The sequence below is a fragment of the Eulemur rufifrons genome, chromosome 29 (assembly GCF_041146395.1).
Source record: "Eulemur rufifrons isolate Redbay chromosome 29, OSU_ERuf_1, whole genome shotgun sequence".
Taxonomy (NCBI): domain Eukaryota; kingdom Metazoa; phylum Chordata; class Mammalia; order Primates; family Lemuridae; genus Eulemur; species Eulemur rufifrons.
In genome coordinates this window covers 57614180-57631476 of record NC_091011.1, presented here as the reverse complement: position 1 = coordinate 57631476, position 17297 = coordinate 57614180, and the positions used below count along the sequence as shown (strand labels likewise).

The window sequence follows — 17297 nt, the reverse complement described above, 5'->3', positions numbered from 1 at the left end:
TGGTGGTCTAATTCCTTTGGGTAGGAGCATGTGATGTAATTATGGCCAGTAAGACTAGGAGGCTCTGGGAAAGTTTCTTTGCTCTTAAGGAGATACATAAAGAAAGGATTTGAGTTCTTAATGGGACTACCTACTTTTGGATTTCTTGTTATGTATTAATAAATATCCTTATTGTTTAGATCACTTTTATTAATAGCTGACTTTTCCATTACTTGCTGCCAAAAATCATGCTGATATACAGCCACGTGCTCATAATGATGCTTCAGTCAACGAAGGGCCACATATATGAAGATGGTCCCATAAGATTATAATACTTTATTTTTACTGTATCTTTTCTATGCTTAGATACACAAAGACTTACCATTGTGTAACAACTGCCTACAGTATTCAGTGCAGTAACATGCCTACAGGCTTGTAGCCCAGGAGCAATAGGTTTGTGTAAGTATACTCTACAATGTTTGCACAACAAAAAAATTGCCTAAGTGCTGCCTAAGGATGCACTTACCAGAACGCATCCCTGTCCTTAAATGATGCATGACTGTAATTTGTCTCTGAGCTTTTACATCTTAGGATAGGGTCAGCCAGAGGGAAATGTTAGGTTGAAATAAGCCAGGTTAGTCTTTACCAATCTCCTCCATGGTAAGTATACCCTTCAGAACTCAACTTATACCTAGCTATCAATCTGTAGCCCCTTACTAACACTTATAAATGGACATCCATATGTAAAAAGCCATAAGGCATAGCCTTTGCTTTTTCATGTGGCTTCCAATATGGGACTTCAAATGTCTGGCATGGTCCTGGGCACCCAACTGGACCACATACTTTTTTTTTTTTTTTTGAGACAGAGTCTCACTCTGTTGCCCAGGCTAGAGTGAGTGCCGTGGCGTCAGCCTAGCTCACAGCAACCTCAAACTCCTGGGCTCAAGCGATCCTCCTGCCTCAGCCTCCCGAGTAGCTGGGACTACAGGCATGCGCCACTATGCCCGGCTAATTTTTCTCTCTATATATTTTTTAGTTGTCCATATAATTTCTTTCTATTTTTAGTAGAGACGAGGTCTCGCTCTTGCTCAGGCTGGTCTCGAACTCCTGACCTTGAGCGATCCACCCGCCTCGGCCTCCCAGAGTGCTAGGATTACAGGCGTGAGCCACCGCGCCCGGCCTGGACCACATACTTTTAATAGTTGCTCCATTCACAAGCCTTTTCCAATTTCTTAATCTCCTATTCATGACTTTTTCCCTTAGAATTCTCTTACTCCCTTTCTTTCCCTCATTTAATCTCTCTCCCTCCTCCTCTCTAAAACGATGGTGATAAATGCAATGGGAGGATTAAATGACAATGAAAATATTATTCCTAATAAAATTGTTTAAATTATTTAATTTTAATAGGTTATCTTTTAGAACTTAGTTCTGATTTAAGAAGATAAATAGTTTCAGTTAGGTTCGCTGTATTTTATGGCATTGTCCCAGGTAAAAATCTACAACATATACCTGAGTCATTTACATACATACAAGTATGTGTTCCCTCCTCACCATGGTGCCTGTTTTTGAAATAATAGTACGGTAAGTGTCTTGGAATATAAAGGTGCTATTCATGGGCAGGAAGGAAAATTGTCTTATTATTTGCATTTAGGTTCAATGTTTTTATAGAGGATTTATACATATATATAAATGGCCTGAATTTTTATGAGTTTATATTCATATACCATATGTATATTTTTTTAATAATAATATAAGATCTAACCAGGGATTTGAATGAGAAAAACTGAGAAAGACGTCATATTCTGGCAAGAATTTCTACTATCCCCATTACAGAATAACTTTTAATAAGATTAATTCTATCCATGGAGACAATTATACTCCATCTAAAGTATTTATATGCTGAATTACTTTCAGTTGCAGTTTTTACAAGGTGACCTATTGTAATTGCATTAAACAAATTAAATGCCTAGTTTAAATATCCATTATTAAAATTGTAGCACTTTCATTTTTTATAATAATACAAAATAACATTGTCTGATTTTAAATATGGCAACCAAAGATTTTTTTTTTAAATCATTTTCTTTCAAGTTTTCAAATGTGACTTTTGTTCAAGAGAGTGTTCACACTGATTGTGCATGTCTGCTATTATTATACACATTCAATTTTAAAGACTTTTTTTATCAAGACTCCAGTGTGCCTGAGAAAAAGATACTCAGCTCACAGTCTGATGTTTATCTCTGATTTAAAACAGTCTTCAAATACCTTGTCAGAATCTGCCAGTGTATTGCTTTAGGCAACAAGTTTCTAACAATGCCCCACAGGGGTACAGGAGAAAGTGCTTTTCCATCAAATGCAGCATGTCCCTTCCTTTTTTTTTTTTTTCTTCAGACAAGTAGAGCACTAAAATATTGAGTCCATGGCTTAATGTGGATAGCACTATATTTCACTGATTGCAAAAGGATACACGCACAAACTAACTTCTGTAGGCTTTTCTTTTAAAATTAAGTGCAGAAATAATATTACAGAAGAATGAACAATGATACTCTGAGAACTACTCTCTTCCAAACAGAGGTTATCTTCTGAGCAAGTTCTTTTACTACTCAACCTGGGGTTTTATAACTATCAAAGTTATATAGAGAGCCACAGAATGGGGCTAAGTTAAATACTAAATGTATGTATTCAATCAATCCAGAAATATTTACTAAACACCTGTCAGGCAGTGGAAATTCAAAAATGACTAAGACAGAGGGGGTCTTCTGACCTAAGAGGATCTAATAGGGAAGACAGTCAATTAAGGAGTGATCTGGAAGCATGTGTTGGCAACAGTTAACCTGACTGGGATGAGAAGAAGAGTAAGGAAAGGCTTCCAGAAGGAAATGGCATTTCACCTGAGATTCCAGAAGAACTCAATGGTGTTTAAAGTTTTGTCAGATGTAGATTGTGTCAGGGCATTATGTTAAGAAGAAATAGAGCTAGTACACATAAAGCACTTAGTACGTGCTATTAGCTCGTTTAATCCTCACAACCGAACATCAACAATTTGGACAGTATCCAAACAGAAGAGGAGACTTAGGTTCAAAGAGTCTTAATAAAGGGTCCAAGTTCATTAAGCTGGTAAGTAGCTGACTCACTGGTTTAACTCAGGTAAATCGCATTCCACACTCCAGGGCCCTTGCTCTCTCTACCAAAAACAACCCCTGTTACTCCAAGAAGAAAAGAAAGAAAGAAAGAAAGAAAGAAAGAAGATGAGGAGGGGTGAGGAATCAATTAATAATATAAATCAACAGCATAACTTTTCATTAGCTAGTGACATGTGTGTCAAAGGAAGGTCTTGGGGCTCAGAAACATACACCCCCAAATATGGTGCTTTGACATGCTGAATTAAAGGAGCTCAAGGTCTCTCTGAGGGCAAAAACAAGCCTTTGGGCTGCATATTCTGTCCCTTAGGAATTCAGCAGCTCAGTCCTGGGATCCTCCTCTCAATTGCCCCCACCCCCTCCATTAGCTTCTCAGACCAATCCTTCAAAACAAATAAGCCCTGTAGGTCACTGATTCTTATCTTGCAATTACCCTGGAAGGGGTGATAATGGGCTCCTTGAAACCATCTATTCCTTAAGCATAGCCTGCAGCAAGGGACAGTGCAGCACTTTACTATCTCTGTCCTTTAAAACTTTGCTCCAAAGGGTAGTCCTTGAACTAGTAGCATCAGCATCATCTGGGAGTTTGAAATGTAAGATCTCAAATCCACCCCATCTCCAGACCTACTGAATCAGAATCTATATTTTTAACAAAATTCCCACATAATTTGTAAGTACTTTCAAGTTTGGGAAGCTCTGGTGTAGAACATTAATGTTGCTCTATGCTAACAAGTGTAAATTTCCCTCTGCAGAGCTTCTATATCCCTATGTTAGTATTACTATATTAATATTCACTGAGATGCTCTAGGAGGGGCATATAGAAAGCAGCGTTATCTAAATATATTTCACCATAGAGGCCTCCCTCCCAACAGCCATATACATTTTGCAGAACTGGGAGGAGGGAAGGGATGAAGCAAATTATAAGACTGTTAGCTTGAAGAATCAATTTTGGAAATGCTAAAGCATTTGAAGACCAACTTGTCCTTTGAGTGGCTGTGTGGCCTTGGCCATGGTACATAACCTCTCTGAGCCTGAGGCACTCATTAGTAAATTGGAGATGATAATACCTGCTTTGCAAGAGTTTTGTGAACATCAAGGTGCTAAGCACAAATAGGCACTCAGTAAGTAGGCTTCAGCTTCAGTTATTTTATCTAGGATATGTTAGATAAAGGTAAAGATATAGCAAATTGTTACTATGCAAAATACTTAATAGCTGAGCAGAGATTTATTTATATGATTAATCTGCTATTAGTCTTTATCACATTAAGATTTAAATACAAATAGAAAATAATACAGTGCCAAATTTTTCATTGCCTTTTTTTCTGATATAGAAACGCACATGAATTATAGAATACTTATTTCAAAAAAACACAAAGGTAACAATAAAAATTACTTTTAATCCCACTACTCAAAGATAAGAACTGTTAACATTTTAGGGTCTATCTCGCCTATATGTATCAATGTATATATACATGGTGTGTGTTTTATATATTCAAACTTAGTATTATACCACAATAACTGTTTTTTAAATAAACTAGTAATTTAGCTTATCATTAAAAGTGCAGACATTAGAATCAGACTCTTGGTGTTCAAACCCTGGCTCTATCCCCGAGCAACCATGTAATCTTGACTAAAATACTTAGATCTGCTATGCTTCAGCTTCTTCATCTATAGAATGGGAATAATAATAGTGTCTACTTTGCAGGGTTCTTGGAGGATTGAATGAGATAGTCTGTAAAACTATACCTGGTATATAAGAAGTTCTAGGTAATTATCCATTATAATTATTAACTCTATATTATAGACATCTATTATGACAGAAAATGTTCTAATACAAATTTTTTTAAACATGTGCCTACTACTTCACTGTATTTAATACAGCTTGAGTTTGTTTGAAAAAATGCATTTAATTTTAAGCCTGTTTACTTTTTCTGCCACCATAAACATTTTCCATGTGGACTTCTGCACATACCCTTCAATGTTCCCTTAGGATACATCCTAAAAGTAAAATTGAGATAATAAAATATTATCGTCCGGGCGCGGTGACTCACGCCTGTAATCCTAGCACTCTGGGAGGCCAAGGCGGGTGGATCATTTGACCTCAGGCATTCGAGTCCAGCCTGAGCAAGAGCAGACCCTGTCTCTACTAAACACAGAAAGAAATTATACAGACAGCTAAAAATATGTATAGAAAAATTAGCCGGGCATGGTGGCGCATGCTTGTAGTCCCAGCTACTCGGGAGGGTGAGGCAGGAGGATTGCCTGAGCCCAGGAGTTTGAGGTTGCTGTGAGCTAGGCTGACGCCACGGCACTCTAGCCCAGGCAACAGAGTAAGACTCTGTCTCAAAAAAAAAAAAAAAAATTATCATTTTTTCTGACTGGTAAGTATCAATAAGATTTAATGTGGGGACCAGCGACATAATTCAGACCTCCTGGAGATCGTGGGAAAGTTGAGGGATTTGGGTTCCTAAGAGAAATATGCCCAAAGATAGAAAACAAAAGATAAAGAGAGACTGGACGGCAACTTTTATCTATTTTAAAATGACAGCTACACTACAGCTGTGATTCATAAAGGAAAGGATGATGCCTTTGTGTTTTGGCCAAACATAAAATTAGGCATATAGTGAATGATTTTGAAATACTAGATTGGTATTTTTTTTAAGTTGGTACAGTTCTGATACCACATGAACTGCTAGACTTGGGCTCTTCTATGGCACAGAGCCCTTTACCAAACAGCAAAGCCATAGCTTTTGGAGCCAACTGAAACTCAAATCAAATGTACAGACCCTTGGCAAATCAAACATCACACGTGTCACTCTGAAAGCCTAGTGTACTGTTTCTAAGCTCTCCAAGCCCACATGCTTACACAGCCTTCTGTTCCTTTGCAGAGCTGAGAGTTGCACATCCACCTGCACGTCCATTTGAAACAGATCCTTCAGCATTTGGGAATCTCCTTCCTATTCCGAAGCATGGCTCTGCCCAGATACGGTACAGGCTTCTCATTAAGTTCTGTTTTTCTTTCGATGTTAGGCTCTCATAATTACTAAATGTGAAATATATCACCATTAAAAATTAAATGGGAGGGCAGTAATTGTTGCCATCTCTGATAGCTTACAGAAGTATGAAATTTGCTATATTGGAAAATCATGTTTCAATGGAATGGGTGCTTAATATTTGCTAACACCTTTGGGGCGAGGTCATAAGATTTAATATGTACCTTATATTACTGAGATAGTTAAATCAATTAAGTACCAGATCAGGCACTTACACAATCCTCTCTGATGGACTATTATTGATGACTAGTACTATAAGAAATAACAGTTATCCCTAAATATAGATCACTTAGTTTTATTAGACCCAGGTACAAAGAAATTATATTTAGGGGTAAAAGGAGAATAAAAATATAGATTAATCTCTTGAACTTAGTCACCACTGGACTAGGCCAGGGAAATCATCCAATTCTCAAGATAATCTCACTTAAAGTTGATTTAATTATCCCATTTCACTTAGAGCAGGACATCTAATTTCCATTTCTACAGTGTCATTTCTGGAAACACTGAAACATTTTCCCAAGTCTTCGTTCACTTTTTCATTTCTGCCTTTGCATGAGGTAATTTCAGAACCAGTTTTTTTTTTTTTTAAAAAAAAAAAAACTAGTCTTTCTTCTTTGATCTGTCTTGGCATTCTTGTCAAAAATTAATTTACCATAAATGTAGGAGCTTATTTCTTGACTCTCCATTACATTCCATCAGTCTGTATGTGTATTCTTTTGTGAGTACCACACTGTTTTCATTACTGTATCTTTGTAGTAAGCTTTGCAATCGAGACATATGCTTTATCTTTATTCTCTTCAAGTTTTAAAATGGGGAAGTTCCCACTGTCTGTGTTCTTTTTAAAGATTATTACATCTATTCTGGATCCTTTATCTTTTCCCATATGAATTTTAGATCACCTCATCAATTTCTGCAAATAAAGAAAAAAAAAAAGGCAACTCAGCTGGCCTTCTGATAGGCCTTGCACTGAGTCTGAGAATCAGTTTGGGGAGTACTGCCATCTTAATTAAGTCTTCACATTTCATTGATACTAAGATGTCATCAATTATGAGATAAATCATAATTTTAAATGTGACCAAGAAGAAAATACACTGCTAATTAAGTCAATTGCCATCTTAATTAATTCTTCTGCTTCCTCTTTCTGTTTCTCTTGCCACTGCTGGGTTTTGTTTGTCATTACCACCAACCTGGATTTTAGCTTAAGAAAATTCCACTGGCTTCCCACTGCACTCTGCATAAATTTCAAACTCCCCACTCTGGACTACAATGCTATCTGTAGGCTACTTTTTGATCTCTTTGATATACTCCTACTTCTTCACTGCTTCAGTGGTTTTCTTTCTGGTCATAAACAGGCATGTGTGTTGCATACCAGATCCTTTGCTCTTTCTTTTCCTTTGTCTAAAATCTTCTTCCCTGAAATCTTTGCAAGCCTAAGTCCTATCTATCATTTAAGTCTTTTCGTTACTGTCCCTTACTCAAGAGGGCTTTGCTAAGTATGGCATCTTGTGTTGAGAGAAAAAAAAAAAAAAAAAAAAAAAAACTCACTCCCTTCTTTCCCCATTTGCTCTCTTTACTAGTATTCTATTTCATTTTCTTCATAGTACTTATAGGCATATGAAAATATCCCATTTGTAATTTACTCCTGTATTGTCTACCTTCTTACATAGAACATAGCATCTTAAACACTGTTTGACACATGGTTTGCATCCAATAAACATGCTAAACGTTGTTGCATGGATTTCTATAGTTATCTTCTGCACGGTTTCTCAAGTAATAATAATAGTGATATGTATAATAACAATAGTAGATAACATTCACCCAGCACTTATGTGTTAAGCTTTGCAGCTAAGCCCTTTACATACATTATCTAGTTTAATCTTCAATAACAACATTATAAGGCAGGTACAATTATTCATCTCCATTTGACAGATTAAAAATCTATGGTTTAGAAGGGTAAGTGATCGATTAAATGACAGAGCCAATATTCAAACTCTTGTAGTCTGGCTCCAAAGCCTGCACCCATGAACCCTCCAAGGCCTCCTAGTGACTAAATAAACATTTGTTCAAGGGCCTTTTGTGCTCTTGGTACTATGCTGGGTGGTGTGCATACAACGACCAATGACTTTAAAGAGCTCAATGTATACAAAATGATAAAGAAAATGTATGATGAAGTCACTTGGTAGAGTCTGGGATAACTTGCTGAGGAGTTTATTTTTATTCTCTTTGAAAATAGTAGGTGATATCAGACTTGATCAAGTCATTATATAATTTAATTGTTCTATATTTAAATATATAATAAGATTAGATTATGGTAGTTTTTTTAGTGGTTAAAATTAATAAACATCTCTGGAGAATACCTTTTTTGGTGGATTTTTATTTTGCCATATAATTTAACAGCAATTCTAACTTGCTCAGAAAATTTTAAAATTTAAAACTTTAAAAAACAACAAAAAAGGTAAATGACAAGCTTAATTGGAAATCCATTAGTTGGAAACTCAAGAGCTAATTTCATGTGTCCTGATGCCAAAAAAAGTGTTACATATTTTAAGAATAGAGTTCAGACAATGAAGGAAAAGACAAAGGTTGCAGAGTACATTATTGCACTTAAGTATAAAATCAAGACAAAAAGTTATTTAAATATAAAATAATCAGTGCTATCACCATCAATAAATCCAAAGAAAAAATAATAAATAATAAAATACAGAGATTTTCTTGTTAACAACCATTTACAATATCCACAGCACATTATATTTGCTAAATATGTGATCTCTTTTCAATTATTTCTTTAATAACTCCTTCAGGCAAAGTAGTGCCAATTTAAATGATTAATAAAGCTTCTATTCTTACCAGGATTATTTAGTATGTCTGTCTGGACAAGTTCAAATAATGGCTTATATCAGCACTTCATTTACTTCTGGTCTAGGGGAGGTGGTAGACTAATGTGGCTAGTGAAGCCAGCCTAAATTTAGGAGTGCAAGAACTGTGTTCTTTTTTTCACTCCTGTATCTCCAATGACTAGAATAACACTTGGTATTTGGTAAACGTAATACCACATTTCACTGATACTAAGGGGCCATCAATTATTAAATATATCATAACTTTAAATGTGATCAAGAAGAAAATACATTGCCAATTAAAGTATGACAAATTATTTATTGTTACTTTGAATTTTAATTAAATATTTATCCAAAATGTTATTTTGGACTTATTTTGACACAGATTTATCATTTACCATTCTAGTGAAAATGAAAATAGAGAACGAGAGAAGCTGAATTATTCCTAAAGATTTTCATATTCAGAGTCCAACTTTCCTAATTGTGTACCAACTCAGAGTTGTTGCTATCCATGTTTTTCCGTACAATATTGCCTTTTGTTCCATAAGGGCATTTATAATGTGGTATTTCTAAGAGTGCTACACTCTTTTCTCTGTGGTTTTTCTTGTAAGCCGTTCCCACCCATTCTGTAATATTGCTGCTAGTGGTCCTTTAATCTTGTCAGGTTTAATAGATAGTTTTCAGACTATAATATCAGAAATCATATCCTTTTCTCAAATAATTCTTAAAATAGAACTACCATATGATCCGGCAACCCCACTACTGGGTATATATCCAAAGGAAATGAAGTCAGTTATGTCGAAAAGATGTCTGCACTCCCATATTTATTGCAACACTATTCACAATAGCCAAGATATGGAATCAACCTCAGTGTCCAACTACAGATGAATGGATAAAGAAAATGTGGCACATATACACAATGAAATATTATTCATCTATAAAACAGAATGAAATTCTGTCATTTGGAGCAACATGAATGAACCTGGAGTACATTATATTAAATGAAATAAGCCAGGCACAGAAAGACAAATACCACATGATCTCACTTACATGTGGAATCTCAAAAGTTGATCTCAGAAGTAGAGAATAGAATGGTGGTTACCAGAGACTGGGAAGGGTAGGGTGGAGGTTTATGAGGAGAGGTTGGTCAATGGGTACTAAATTACAGTTAGGAAGAAGTTCTCGTGTTCTATGACACACTAGGATTTCTATAACTATAATAATAATAAGATACTGTATATTTCAAGATAGCCGGAAGAGAGGATTTGGAATGTTATCATCACAAATAAATGATAAATGTTCAAAGTGATAGATAAGCTAATTAGCCTGACTTGACTATTACACAATATATTCATGTATTGAAACATCACACTATGCCCCACATATATGTACAAGTATTATGTGTCAATTATAAAGAAAAACTTTTAAAAAACACTTAAATATCTCATTAATTGAAACCTCAAGAGAATGAAGTCATTCAGTAATGCCAGCAGGAATAGCAATTAAGCTTGCATATGTGCAGGCAACAACAGGTATATACATCACAACCAGCACCTGGCCCACAGTGTTTGCAGTTTCCCAACTGAAAGATGCATCCCAATTTTAGAAATGTTAAAATGTGAAAAATGTAATTTTTCAAATTGATGAAATATGATATTGATATAACAGAGGTGTCAGGAAAAGGCAAGCAAGATAGATGGAGATGGAATGTTTTACATGAAATAAATGAAGCATTTAGCTCAGTGCCTTATCCTTGCATTTCCTTCCAGTAACAGAGGCTGAAGTATTCACACAGTAATTTATACGCTCTTCTCACATGAAAACTATCATCAAGAAGACAGTTGGCCAAGAGTCTCAGTTAAATGCAATACTCTAATAAATGCAATACTATTCATTCACCTTATTGTTTATTAATAACCTACAGTATATCCAGTACTCTTCTAGTTGATGGGAATAGAATCACAAATTAAAAGGTCCACAGAGCTTACTCTCTAATGAGGGAAGGCCATATTTTAAGTAGAAATTAATTGAACAAAAATCTAGAGTAATAAGTTTTGTGATATTATTGATAGAGAATAATTGGGTTGGGTGGGGTGTTTTTAAATAGGTGGTTAGGGAAGGCCTCTTTGTGGGGGGATATATACTGACTGAGGCAACATGGATGGCTGGGTGAATAAGTGGAAAGAACATTTTAGAAGTACTATCTCAGCAAAGCTTTCACTTAACTTTCCTCACGTGGGGATAGGTGGGCCAGTTTATTTCCGCAACAGAAATTCCTGCTACATTCCAACTTCAAATTTAAAGGGAGACAACCATTTCTCCCCATTAGAAAAGCTCTTGATACCTTTCTCTCTCTTTGTGAGCTTTTTAAGTAATAAACCAGGGGACATCTCCCTGAATGGACTCATGATAGGTATGTGGTCAAAATTAAAGTTAGATATAAGTTATGGTTTGTTTTTGATGTCCAGTCAGCATATGATCAGAGAACTATGAATATTATTTTAGTTTAAAAATATTTGCTGTATGTAATTACCCGTCAACGTTTCTTCAGGCTTTGATTAAATTTTTGTTTTAATATGGGCAATTGATTTTCAAAATGTAAAAATGCCAAAATTACGAGTCTTTGAGAGTTTTTAAGAGAGATTCACCATCCTTGATCTCAGCAAAACTTCAAATTCTGAGGAACATGTGGAGACAGTTTCATTAAGTGTCACTTGGTGGCAGCATAACAAAATTGCTATAAAAGTTCCTGGCTTTGGGGAACTAAATTCTTTAAGGAACAAGCTAATGAAAGCAATATGCTATGGCTATTTTTAACATACAAAAATCATGCTAGTGTTTTTATAAGTTATGGAGGAAAATACTATAAAACACTGTAAGTCATAAAAAATTTACTTTCATTAATACAGCATTCATTAACAAATATTTATTGTTCCTATTATATGGCCGGAACTGAGTTAAGAGCTTGGGCTAGAAAGATAAATTAAAAGTAATCTCTATTTTGGGATCTATTATGTCCCCCCCCCCCAAATTCATATGTTGAAGTCCTAACCTCCAGTATCTCTGAATGTGACTAAATTCGGAGATAGGCAGGATCTTTAATGAGGTAATCAAGTTAAAAATGAGGTCATTAGCGTAGGCTCTAATTGTATATGACTGTTGTATTTATCAGAGGAGGAAATACGGACACAGACACACACAGAGGGAAAACTGTGTAAAGACAAGGGAGAAGAGTACCATCTACAAGCCAAGGAGAGAAGCCTCAGAAGAAACCAACCCAGTCATGTCAACACATTTTGGGTTTTTTTATTTTGACTTTTGTTTGTTTGTTTTGTTTTTAAGAGACAGGGTCTTCTGTTGCCCAGGCTGGCACGCACAGCTCACTGTAACCTAGAACTCCTGGGCTCAGGTGATCCTCCCACCTTAGTCTCCCAAGTAGCTAGGACTAAGGTGTACAACAACACATCCAGCTCATTTAAAAAAAAAAAAGAAAAATTGTAGAGTCAGGGTCTTCATGGGCTATGTTACCCAGGCTGGTCTCAAACTCCTGGCCTCAAGCACTCCTCCCCACCTCAGCCTCCCAAAGTGCTGTGGTTATAGGAGTGGGCCACTGCTCCTGGGCTCTCAACACCTTGATCTCAGACTTCTAATCTTCAGAATTGTAAGAAAATAAATTTCTGTTGTATAAGCCACCTAGTGGTATTTTGTTATGGCAGCCCTAGCAAACTAATGCAGTTTCTAGGCTCAGGGGGGCTAACATCCTAATTAAAAAAAAAAAAAAAAGTGGAGACAAAGTAATTATAAGACAACATGATGGGTTTTGTAATAGACATGTTCTCAGAATTTGCCGAAATCTTGGTGGGGGTGGAATTCATTCTTATGGATGATGCTGAGAGACATATAAGAAGATTCAATGTGTGTTTTTAAGAATGAATAGAAACTTCCCAGGAAGAGAAATGGTAATGAGAAGGAAAGGTATTTAGGTAAAAGAGGATGTTGTAATTGGAGATGGATAGGCATGGGAGCACATGGAGTGCTGCAAAAACCTGAGTTGTTCTGAGTTGTTTGTGTCAGGAGACAACCCTGGAAAGCTAAGTTGGGAATAGACTTTGAAGAGATGATAAGCCTTGTAAAAGCGGATATTTATTGTCCAAATTACTTTTTTTTCTTGTAAAATGGCTTACAACCCACCCAAAATGTATAAATTAGGTTAAAATGAGTTGACCAAAAAAAGAAAGAAGGAAAAAAGGATAATGGGTCAGTAAAATATGATAACCATAAGGAGAAGCATGTTTGCAAGACTGGGCTTAATTTTAACCTTTCTGGAGCCAGAACACAATGAGAAGTGGGTAAGAGAGTTAGAAGAAGTTCAGTTTCTCAGAATATCATCTTCTTGGGGCCAACAAAGTATTTTCTGAATTAAATAAAGAGGACAATTTGACATTACATTTTATACAGGGGAATTTAAGTGATATAATGAATAACATCTTCAGCAGCATTTTGCAGCTAACACAGCAACAGGTTTAAAGTCTCCCTTCCATTATTCTCTTCTGCACAAGCTGAGGGCCTATCTTTATAGTGAGAGTCCCTAGAAGTTGCAGTAGGGGATAAACTGAAGGGCTCAAGCAGCCTTCTAGGGATCTGACTGGAACCAGGTATAGGGTTTGAAGTATGTTTAAAGTTGATAATCATGCCTTCAACAATCTTTTCTAAATGTTGCTTCTCTCAGCTGAGATTTTTACAAGAGATGCTAGAAGATGTAGAACTTATCTTGTAAGCATTGGGAAACCATTACAGATTAGTAATCTAAGAACCAAGATACATAGACAGGGATTTTGGAAGGAAAACTCTAGCCATCAGGAGAAGGGTAGGTTTCAGGGTAGGAGTGCTTGACTACGCAAGCAATCTGAGCTTATGATAAAACCATGAACACACTACTTTTGAGTGCCCCAACATCAAATACAACATTGCAACTGAAGTATACTTTAATTTCCCTGTAAAAATAGATTTATCTTTGTTCTTATTCATACTTGATAAAGATATTTGAGGATGTACTGGAAGTCATTAACATTACACATGAATAATACTATTTAAACATTAACAAACTGATAGAAAACTACTTCCATTATTTCTTCAGAGCCCATCAAATCCCAAACTTAGCAATATTTGAAAGAGTCCCACAGGGTATAATTTATGATTGCCATTTATAATTATCTCTTTAACTCTGTTTTAATACTTCATATTCTGTAGTCCTAAATAATAAGAACCTTACATAATTTCCCTTAAACACCTTTCCTGTAGAAAGCATATATTTGATAATATTTAAATGTTATTTTAAAACATTTTAGTACTTTGGGAAATGAACCTAACTGATTAAAATAATGATGCCACTTACTTATGATTTAGCTCATTGGAGGCTTCAGAAAATAATCATCTATGCCAAAGTGTTTTCATTCATTCTAAGCTCATTTCAGAACATATACCTATAAAACATAATTCTAATAGTGAATTTTAGTAGATAAGAAGATGTATCTTACAGCTCAAATTAGCAATGATGTTCACAAGAATTTAAAGGTGGTTTGTTTGAATTGGTTTGTTGATTTTGTGATCAGATGATTTAGGTTTCATTATTGAACTCCATCAATGTTTGCCATATCACTTAATCTTCCTATAAAATATTTACACTAAGTAAACTACCACTGGCTAATGTGTCACATCATGAATTGATAGCCCAGAGACAAGACCTTATGCTGTTTATAGACTAATATAATTAGGAATGACATTAAGGTTATCTTGTTTTGCCTTTCATCTAAAATATCTCTGAAGCACATGGCTAATGTGTTGCTAAATCATGTCTCCTTCAGTCTTAGAAAACAAATACACACATGATTGTATATACACATATTATATAGGTATGTGTGTATCTAATAAATATGATATCCAACAAAAATGGGCATGAAGATTGGCCTTCTAGATAGGTGAGCAGGCTGAGAGAGGCACAGATCTCCATTCACACTCTATTATTGCCATCACCAGTTCTCACCCAAGATTAACTGTGATAAAATTATAGAGCATAATAGGATCTTTAACAATAATTGACTGGCAGGTGAACTTCTAAACTACCAATTTTTACCTGGGGGGTATGTATACGTGTGTGTGCATGTGTAGCAGTTATAACTACCTGTGAGGGTTATGTTAAATTACTGAAGATATTCAATAAACAAATCATACCCAAAGTGGGAGCTTGGAGGGGTGGGGTAGAATATAGATTTTATATTGATTATCACAGGGTTTGTGAACAATCGTAATTATGTTACAGTTTCCTCAAGCACTTTGGTGAGAAGAAAGAAAAGGTTGAAATCTGTTGGACCAAAACTGCCAGAAATGATAATTTATCTGTATTCCTGGGCAAGCTCCAGCAATGAAAAGTACTTTACTGTTTATACCTCATTCTAAACCAGTGTTCTAAACCGTGGACAGTGATCATGTCTATAGCTAAAAACTTCCATGATTAAATCAGAGCCTAGCTCTTCCCTTGTGGTTTTCTAAAGCTAAAAAGAAATCTCTAGACTTGCACTGCCCAAATACACCTATTGAGCACTGAGTGTCAAGCTGGGAAGATGTTGTGGTAAAGCACCAAGACTAATTCCCTTCTCAGCTTCTCAAGAGCCATCTCATACTGGGGAAAACACCAAAGACTCAATGAGAACTCTTAATTTCCAAATCCTAGAGCCCATATGAGATTGAGGAGAAGTTCACTAAACAGTTACACTTTTTCTGTACACTTGAGCCTTGTGGTCAGGGAATGCTCAACGTTGTCAACCAGAAAAGGTCACAGTGCTCATGACTCCAGATAATGGAAGTCTACTGCATGATCGGACTCTAAGCAGTAAGTGAGCTTTAACTCCAAAGAATACTTAAAATGACTCTCCCATCACAATGGAGTGGTGATGCAAATCATTAAGGCAAAATATAAATGAGGAAATGTCAACAGGGAAAATGCAGACATGGAGTACTAAATGAGAGAGACCACATTATCTTGCTTTATCATTTTCTTGGCCCATTGGTTAAGGGTTGTTACTTCTTAAAGAATTTGGGGAAATGATGTCAGCATATGGAGATTTTTCAAAATAATTGTATTTAAGTATTTCTAGTAAATCATATGCATATAGTTTTCTGTTATGAGCTCAGTCATTTCAATAATTTTTGTTTGTTTGTTTGCTTTCTTCATGAAGGTTTTGATTAAAAAATCTACTCTTTTGGATTCTGTCAAGTTTCTAGCTACATTAAATAGAGTAAATAACAATGGCTGTAACACTTGAAGTGGTATTTGGCTAATTAAGATCCCAGCAGGAGACCACTGACACATTCATACCTCCTTCCTCCATAACTTTTATTCATTCTTATCTCTTCGATGTGAACTACTACTGATCTTAGAACTAATTTGACCATGTAACTGCACATCATCTCATTTTGATTTTTAACCATTTCATACACCTTGGCTTTCACTCTAAAATAATTATTTTTAAAAAGATCTACTACATTTTTGGTGAGCCCTATGGAAGACTTTAGAAACTGAACTAAATACGAGGCTGTCTGGAAAGTATTCAAGCATGTAATATGAAAAATTATATTAATAAACAATGGTTTCATACTTTCCAGAAAGCCCTCGTATTCCTGTAGTATCATGTTGCTCTTTTCATTTTACAGGAAACCATAGAGTTATATTTTTACTCTCTATTAATATAATGTTTGCATAGATGAACACTTGACCTTAAATATGTCAATTTGACTTTGTCTCTGTTGAAACTTACCTTGTCATGATACAGTTGTGTTTTTTTTTTTTTTTTTCATTTTCACATAAATCTTATGTAGTAGTCTGGATTCAAAACTTTCAATATTCAATAAACGTAAACAATGAACCATGACACTTCAGGGACATTCTAAGCATTTCATTGCATATCTACTCTGAGGTACTAGATGTATTCAAAGCTCTTAAAATAATTGAATCTAAATGTAAGTCTTTGAACACTTTTCTCTGATTTATAAAGAGAAATTTTGAGTTTACTGCTCTATGCTTGAATTTTCAGGCTGCTAGGATGGATTTATTCTGAAAACTCCTTGTAAAGGGTACCTCACAAAAACATAATGACTTATACTGAGCAGCAGGAGTGCTAGGGAATTTACAACCAGCCTCAGAACAAAATGGAAAGTTACCAAGGAGCTAGTGAGGAGTATGGTAGCACGGGGTGCTTTACTCAAGGCAATCTTGAACAAATGCCTTGTCAGACAGT

The 17297-nt window shown here is 35.6% G+C and overlaps 1 protein-coding gene across 2 annotated transcripts in view; it reads right to left on the bottom strand.

The window, feature by feature from the left end:
- MAGI2 (membrane associated guanylate kinase, WW and PDZ domain containing 2) overlaps positions 1 to 17297 on the bottom strand; it is a 1290578-nt gene that overhangs the window by 1130425 nt on the left and 142856 nt on the right. The window lies entirely within an intron of this gene.